The sequence below is a fragment of the Armigeres subalbatus genome, unplaced genomic scaffold (assembly GCF_024139115.2).
Source record: "Armigeres subalbatus isolate Guangzhou_Male unplaced genomic scaffold, GZ_Asu_2 Contig79, whole genome shotgun sequence".
Lineage (NCBI taxonomy): Eukaryota > Metazoa > Arthropoda > Insecta > Diptera > Culicidae > Armigeres > Armigeres subalbatus.
In genome coordinates this window covers 1-5,963 of record NW_026943578.1, presented here as the reverse complement: position 1 = coordinate 5,963, position 5,963 = coordinate 1, and the positions used below count along the sequence as shown (strand labels likewise).

The 5,963-nt window shown below is 35.3% G+C and overlaps 1 long non-coding RNA gene across 1 annotated transcript; it reads right to left on the bottom strand.

Moving 5' to 3' along the window:
- Positions 1-973: 973 nt before the first annotated feature.
- Positions 974-2,198, bottom strand: LOC134204646 (uncharacterized). The gene is made up of 3 exons (XR_009977918.1): positions 2,094-2,198; positions 1,153-1,265; positions 974-1,083 (listed from the first exon to the last, which is right to left on the bottom strand). It is a non-coding gene; the product is annotated as an uncharacterized LOC134204646 (long non-coding RNA).
- Between the last annotated feature and the right edge of the window lie 3,765 nt (positions 2,199-5,963).

Here is a 5,963-nt window from a genome sequence, read left to right as displayed (position 1 = left end):
CGGAGAAATATTTGGCTATAATTTAAGATGGATGTCGGGAGGAATTTTGTAAAAATTTGACGAGAAATTCCTAGAGGAACTTCCGGAAGAATTCCTGTTGGAACTTTCAGATAAATATCGGGAAAAACTCCCGTAGGAATTCCCGGAGAAACTTCTGGAGGAACATTCAGATAAATTCCGGAAAACTTGTTATACACGAAATTGATTCACGCTGACTCACGCCGACTCACGCCGCCGCCAATCACCACCACGTCACTGGCACTGGCTGAAAATGATCTATCACGCCTCACGGTCGATAAAATTTCAATCGGTACACAGGTCTAGATAGAATATCAAGTTAAATCATGTATGGAATTTTCGATCAAACTACCAAGGTATCCCAGGGAGAACCCTTGGGAGAAACTACTGTTCCATGATAAACTTCTTCGGAATTCTCTTCGGAAGAAATTTTCCACCAAAACTTTTCCTCATTTTAGTAACACTGCTAATTTGTTTCTCAAGAAAAAAAATGTTATCGACAAGTGGATAGAATGGAACTAAACTTAATGTAAACTTAATTAAACAGTAAAATATCTTGCCGAAAATTCTATTTTATGAATCACCATTCCCGTGATGAAATTAATTTACTCTTCGGGGAAATATTTCCTAGCCTATCAGGTGAACTAATGCATGGGGAAGGGTTCTAGAACTGAAACTAAATTCCTTATAAGCTCACGATGGTGTTTAAGTCAGTTGTGAAATAATTACGTAACATATGAAGGATCCCCGTATGTGCCATGATCAAAGCATATTCAAATTTTTACTAAAATCGTAAAGAAAATTGAACGAAAAAAAAATTTTATTTTGTGTACGTACTATCGAGGTAAAATGTACGTACAATCGAGGGTACGTACTATCGAGGGTACGCACTATCGAGGGAACGTACTATCGAGGTATGCCTGTACTCCAATATTACAATAAAAATACAATACAATTAATTGTTTTACAATTTTTTTTATTTTCAAATTAATTTTAATTCAGTTAAAACTTGATTTTAACTCATTTTAACTCGCATTGCTGTTACTTGGCTACGGGTGCATAAACCTGTGAAAAATGTAAATTATTAAAGAATGTCAGTTTTATTAGAAGTACGTCGAGAAGAAAAGAATATACCTGCATCAGTTCTTATTATATCCCGTTGGTAAGATTGGCCAATGGTAGCCACTGAATGATCTTGAATCAGTGAACAGCAAGCAACAGTATTTTATTTACCATAAGCTTCATTTCTGTAAAGGAACAAGGATACATGTTATCAGGTATGTCATCAGGTATTATGAAGTTAAAATTTTTATTTATTTTTTGTTCGGGATGAACCACTGCGTTCATTATGTACATTGAACTTTTGTATGTAGTATAAGGTGCCTGCAGAGTAGACGCGTCTATGCGACGACGCGCGAAAATTGTACGCAAGGGAATAATAATCAAAAATAAGGAGCTGTCAAATCGTATGGACGCTACGCTTCGCACTTCACGTCTACTCTGGCCGCACCCTAAGATTACGATTACCGGTGGTGAGTATAAACCGTTTGTCAGCGCAGTATCATCACTTGACACTTTACCGGTCGCTACTAAACGCACTGCTAAAATCGTAGCGGAACTGACAGGTGACCAAATAGCGCTGCTATTTGATGAACTATCAAACGTCAAACGTCACCGGTACGGAAGGCAGTCACCAAAATGGTAGCCGAAAATGGTGACCGATGCGAAAAAGAGTGACTAAACTAAAATGACAGCGCTGATCAAAATACAGTAGACGTTCGATAGCTGCAAGTCATTTAAATAATTTTCGAACTGCAATTCGAAAGTTGCAACAGTTTTGCAGTTATCGGACCGCTAAACTTCAAATTTATGTCAAATTCAATGACAGCTGCATTGCGCTGCACATTTAGATGCACTTTTATTGCCGATTGGAAACCGTTTAACGTCTAGAATGCGTTGCAGTTATCCAACGGCATTCGTTAACTGAAAAGTAAACATTTTGCAATTATCGAACGGCTACTGTACTCGCTCCCAGTAATGATGCTCTAACGCGCACTAACACTTTAAATACTTACCACGGTACAGAAGCCGTATAGTGATCTACCGCTTGCCCAGCAGTAGAAACTGTAATGAAAAAGACACTTTCTGCACCATACAGTTTCATTATTTTCATCTTTTCACTAATTATAAACAAAACTGTACACGCTCAAATGAATTCAGCCATTCTTCGATAAAATGATAAGCAAAAGTTTTTGTTCCCTTTCATTTTTTTGAATTAAATTTTTTATTCCATAACATTTCTAGACCTGCAATATGAAAATATATACTTGAGAATCGGTATAACATTTTTATTCAATTAATAAGCAAAGTTATTGTAATTTTATTGTTTTCAATTGTTATTTCATCAATATAATAAATCCATGAAATATTAAAAAAAATATATTAATACAATTACATTAGACGGATTTCCAGATCATCCAAACCAAATACTTTTAAAATTTGTTTACTTTCTGGATGAGCAATACTAAACATAAGCGAACAATAAAAATATAATAGAATGAATCAGTAACATTTAAATATATTGTTATTTTAATGGACATACAATAAAGATCTTTTACAACCGTGAACATTTTACAATAAGCGTACAATAGTTTGTATTGTTTTCCACACAATCTATTATATTTCAATGGGTTATGTCATACAAGTTACTGTAAATTTTTATCCGGGTATCTTTGACAAATTTAGTTGTCGAAGCCAGAGTCATTGCAATTCCTAAATGTGAAATTAAATTCAACTCCATTATTATTGACGACGATCTTCAGCTACTGATCCGTCTTAAAAATGTGAGCGAAGGCAATACCAAAGAACTCGCGATCCCGCGTTGAAAGTTATTTGGCGAGATTTGCAAAATGAAATTAACAAACGTTTCGCTATTCTGAGAATTACCAACTTTGAGAATAATGTCTCGAAGTTGGATCCCAGTTCGAAACCCTTTTGGAAATTAACGAAAATTCTTTTTAAAAAACTCAAAAGCCAATTCCAGCGCTTAAAGAGGGAAATAAAATTCTATTAACAAATGGCGAAAAGGCTCAAAAACTTGCTCAGCAGTTCGAGAGTGCCCATAATTTTAGTCTAGGTCTCACTAGTCCAATTGAGGATCAGGTTACACGAAGCTTCGAAGACATTCTCAACCAAGATAATGTTTTTGACCCTTCGTTGGGAACTAATTTGGATGAAGTGAGATCTATTACTAGAAAATTTAAAAATATGAAAGCCCCGGGTGATGATGGTATTTTCTACATACTTATTAAAAAACTTCATGAGAGCTCTTTGTCCTTTTTGGTTAATTTATTTAACGAATCTTTTCAATTAGCATACTTTCCCGATAAATGGAAAAACGCCAAAGTTGTTCCAATTTTGAAGCCGGACAAAAATCCAGCTGAGGCTTCTAGTTATCGCCCTATCAGTTTGCTTTCTTCAATAATCAAACTGTTTGAAAAGATTATTTTAAATAGAATGATGGTTAGGGCAGTTCACATTTCAAAAATGTTCGAAAATTCCAACTCCCATATGTGTATTAGCATCATTTTGATAATATAGGAGTCCTGGCAAAATTTCAGACAATTCGGTGGCCATTTAGGGGTGGCGCGGAGTCAATTTATGTTTATATGTAAATTTGTATGGGAAAAACTTAAAATTCATTCAAATCCTCCTACAACTCTTAAATCGTTATGAATTCAAATAAACATCCCCAACCTCCATTTTTGGGATCTATTTGAGCTCAACCAGTGGGTAACTCATTAATTTTGATATATATATTTACACTGCTACGTTAAGGCTAATTACACCATTTTAGCCATTTATCTCATATTCACACTGTAAATAGAACCGTTCAATCTACACGCAGAAAATACTACGTTAAGGGTCTGTCTCATTTGGAGAATTAAACTTAAAAGTGACAGTTCGAAAATAGAGAAATCACCCCGTTATAAGAATGGCTGGTGCTACCCAGCAATTCCAACAGGACATCGATGGAAAATCATTCGATATCTGTCAAAAGTAATCTTGCTCTGCGAGCAGGGTTATTTGATAATTATTGAAATGTCACTTTTAAGTTTAATTTCAGTTTAATTATCCAATTGAGACAGACCCTAAGAACAAACATATTCTAGGTAAATCCAAACATAAATTCAGTTTGTTCTGGCATCAAAAATAAATATGTTTGGATCAAACATATTGTTGCATTTGAAGCGAACGAAAACTTTTTTTTGAATCAAATGTGCGTTTCAATTTGTTCCAACCAGCTAAATGTTTGGAGCAAATATGGATATTATTGTTTTGGTTCGACCACTCATAATATTTTGATATCAATTCTACCAATTTTCATATTCTGGTAGCATTTGACTACCAGATTTCACAATTCCAAACGTTCATATTTCATTTACTTACCTTTCTGTACCTGAAAAACATCCTTATCATTAATTTGGAAGCAAGAAAACATCTGCTTCTACTCTTGCTTCTACTTCTCTGCTGCTGCCGATCGGATCCGATCCGAACTCGAGTGTTTGTTTACTTTTGCAAGAGCGAGCGAGGGGCTGCCCACTAGTGAATGTATAAAACAAACAGGGATTTAATTTGGTTTTAAAAATAAATATGTTTGATTCAAACATATTACCATTTTGGAAATAAACATGTATATTTTTGAAGCAAATGGATGAAATTTGTATCCGTGTACTCATAACTGATGTGTTATCCGGAGGTCTCATTAATATAGATTCCAAAAAGGGAGGTTGGGAATGTTTATTTGAATTCATCACGATTTGACAGTTGTAGGGAGACTTGAATAAATTTTAAGTTTTTCTCATACAAATTTCCATATAAACATAAATTGACTTCGCGCCACCCCTAAATGGCCACCGAATTGCCTGAAATTTTGCCAGGACTCCTATATTATCAAAATGATGCTAATAGACATATGGGAGTTGGGATTTGCGAACATTTTTGAAATTTGAACTGCCCTAATGATGGTTCATATTAATGACAATTCTATTTTTGCTGATGAGCAATTTGGTTTTCGCCATGGGCATTCAACCACACAGAAAGAAAAATCATTGATGAAATTAAAAAAAACATTGGTTAAATTAAAAAGTTTCGTTGGTTCTTTTTCGTAGAAAGTTGGGTATGTTTAAAACAAAAGTACGCCAACTTTTACGACAACGATTGTTTAAAAGCTGCATACAACTCTTCAAATTAAAAGTATGAGCATTCAAAACAAAACTGTTGAACTGTCAAATCCAAAAGATCAAACTGTGGAAATACTGAATGGAATATTTTCACACGAAAATTGATCTTTCAAAAAACTTTGCACCCATTCTATGCACCTTTCCTTTCCCAGCAATCAATATGTGAGATGTTAGAAACTGGTTAGGGTATGTTAGTTATGCTACGGTTCAAAAACATAACCATTTTTATGATTTTATGCTGATTCTCATTTTTTTCAATTTTGACAGTTCTTTTCATTTTTCTTTGCCGGCCGGCATCTGACTATCTGAGCGCTAAAAACAAAATGGAATTAGTTTTCAAGTGTTTGTTTCTCGCGGTTCCCGTGCGTTCCTCAGAACAATTTAATTTAGAATATTAACAGAACAAATTAATTTAGAAAACCCGCATCTACACGAGAATCGTCTATTATTTTAAACATTGTAAACAAACATCTGTTCTTCGATCAGCCATCGAAGTGTGGTCTCTGTCGCTTATCAAGTTGCGAGAGATGAAAACAGCGGACCTCTTGAGGGAAGATACGGATACTGGATGATCGCAAGGCGGAAACGAGTCGGATGTTACACGGCCACAGTGGTCCCGTGTATCGCACTGCATTCTTGCCGGACCGCACCGTGCTTCTGTTATGTTCGGAGGACTGTACCGTTCGCCTGTGGTTGCTGCAT